This window comes from Chiloscyllium plagiosum, chromosome 8, assembly GCF_004010195.1.
Source record: "Chiloscyllium plagiosum isolate BGI_BamShark_2017 chromosome 8, ASM401019v2, whole genome shotgun sequence".
NCBI classification, from domain to species: domain Eukaryota; kingdom Metazoa; phylum Chordata; class Chondrichthyes; order Orectolobiformes; family Hemiscylliidae; genus Chiloscyllium; species Chiloscyllium plagiosum.
In genome coordinates this window covers 53959546-53962547 of record NC_057717.1, presented here as the reverse complement: position 1 = coordinate 53962547, position 3002 = coordinate 53959546, and positions in this window count along the sequence as shown.

Genomic DNA, 3002 nt, shown 5'->3' with positions numbered 1-3002 from the left:
CAGGAAGTTGCTCACCTTTATATATTTTAAAATGTCCTACAACTCCTTGTAATATAGATACTTTTCAAGATATCACTATATATTTCTTCATTCTCTGGCTCTTCTAACCCCCTCCACATTAAATACTGTGGAGAAATACTTGTTTCTAATCCCTCCCATCTCGTGTGGTTCCACACATAGCCAGCCTTACTGATCTTTAAGGGGCCCTATTCCCTCCCTAGTTAATCTTTTGCCATCAAAGGATTTGCAGAATTTCTGCAATGTCTCGTTAACCCTATTTCTAAAGCCATGTCATGTCCAATTTTTCTGTCCCGATTTCCCCATTGACTATATACTTACTACCCTTATACACCTCTGGGGATCCAATTGATCTCAGCTCTGTTTCCCTGACATATGCTTCCTTCCTTACCTTGACAATAACATCAATATTTCTAGCCATCCAGCACCCCCTGCACCCACCAGCCTTGCCCATCTCACTAATAGGAGCAAGTTGGCTCTGGACTCCCTGAAACCAAGTTTTGATGGCCTTGCATTTTCCAAAAATCCCTTTCCCTGTGAATAGGGTATACCAATTAGCCTTTCACAGGGCTCGCCTCACACTTTCCAAATTGGCCTTAGTCAAAGTTAGAACGTTAATGTTTGCCTCAGGTCTTTCCTATTCCAAAACTAGTATAAAACTAATATTTATGCGTAACAGACTTGAAAAGTTAAATAGATACTTCCTGCCCCTCTGGAACTGGTTTGAGAGGCTGAAAGGCCTCCTCCTGTCCCTCTGTAATAGACTGGATAGGCTTAATGACCTCCTCCTGTTCTTCTATAACACACTTGAGAGGCTTCATGGCCTCCTCCTGGCCCCGTGTAACAGACTCGAGACATTAAATGACACAGAACCCGTGTGAGCAGCCGGTAAACTGTATCTAATGGAGGCCCATTCCTTCTCAGTTACAGAAACACAAACAACGCAATGTACTCCAGGTGCCCTCTCAGTAACACTTCATACAGCTGCAGCCACATATCTCTTTGTTCTGAATGATTATTTTGACAAAATATGCCAATATTCCAGCTTTCTACCTTTCAAGTAGCAACAGGCTAATATGAGCTGGATGGTCTTCTCTTCTCCCTCTGTAAGAGGTTCATAGAGACAGAATTACTTCAGCCTGTTCCTGAGCAGCAGTCTCAATGCTCTGTCTCAAGGTTATGCAAAGATTTGATAACAGAGCATTAAAACCAGGAGTATCCTCACACTGGTCAATAAGTACCGTACTTTGTGTTGAGGTATCTATAAACTTGTCCAGCCGTCTTTTCTTTTATGCAGCCGAACTGTTATTCTGTTACTGCTTCCTTTCATAAACAAAGTGGAACATATATAGACCGCTGCAGTGTTCTGTTAATACTCTCATGTACAAGGCAAAAAAGATTAAAAACATTGAAAGGTTGATGGTTCATCCCTCAGCAACCCTCATCCATTCCATCCAAATGTTCCCTTTTATAGTGTTATACAAAGTGATGCATGGAAATGGTTAACTGAGCCTATTTGTTCAGTGACTGTGATTAATGCCAGGCTCGATGGATTCTAATTATCCCAGTGGAGGGCTTCCATCTTTTAATGGTAAATGGGCGCCATTCAATGTGTTATCCCATAACATGAGCGGAGCGTCACCGACAGCACTGACAGGGAACAGCAGCTCCAGAGAAAGGGGGAGGGGAGATTGCCAGAATCTGAGAACAGTAGTCTAGAATATTCCAACAATGGATCAGAATGTGCGAACATTAGACTGGAATATTCCAACAATGGATCAGAATGTGCGAACATTAGACTGGAATGTTCCAACAATGGATCATAATCTGAAAATATTAGACAGGAATATTCCAACAATAGACAGGATTTTATCCAATTATGTTTGGTATCTTTCTGCATTTGATTGGTGGTCATTAATATTGCGGATCTATTGTGCCCTTCTCATTATTCAATACTTTTATTATCCCTTCCTGGCTATCGTTGGTGTTCCTGGTGAGTGTCACTGTCCAGATTTTTCTTTCTATAAACTAGTTATGACTGTATTATTGTTCTTTCATATATTCTACACATCTTGCACTATTATTGTTCCTGTTGAGACTCTGAATCCAGATATTCACTCTACAGACCACTACTAACTACATCAATGAAGGTGTTCAATTACTGTCTCCCACTCTGCTCTGGCAGTGTTACTCATGGTCTCTATGTTGACCGACTCAGTTTCAGCGGAGAACAACAATGTATTGTATCTTTGCCTTTGTTATTTAAATATTAAGAGCATGGAGGTCACTCTTAACTGTTCTGGTTACAAATTCCACTTCCTTCCACTGTTTCCATCCCATCCCTGGCCAATATCTGCGACTGAAGCACACAAGTCACAACTGTGGGACATCCCTATGAACATACGCTGACTCTTGACACCATTCCCTGACCCTTTCTAACTTGAAATACTCACTACTCCAGAATATATCTCACTGGTTTAGTCCATCTGCTGTTTGAACCTTAAGCTATGAAATACAGTCTTAATGAAGCCAATAACTTGCTGCTGATGCTCCTGGCTTCACACCTGCTGAAGCAAACCTGATTCGAACTCACACCAAACTTGCTATTTTGTCTGGCAATGCCTTTATTTTAACATTATCAAACACTTTACCTTATTTGTCCATGAAACTTCTCTCGTTCTCCCTGTTGATTAACAAAAAGCCTGCCAGTTGTTCGTAATTAAAATAGTTTCCTCCACCTGCGTTCCTTCTCAAACAATGAGTTTCGCATTCAACCACGCCTATCGCGCACACACACACTCTCCCTCATTCTCTGATGAACACACACACACACACGCACGCAGAGAGAGCAAACCTTCTTATTGCAGACAGTAATCTGATGCGAGTATAGTTAGCATATGATAAGTAAAGTTTGCAATGCTCTCCATGCTGGGCAGATAGTGCAGTTTACTGAGCAATACACTAGCATGGTGTGCACAGCTCTC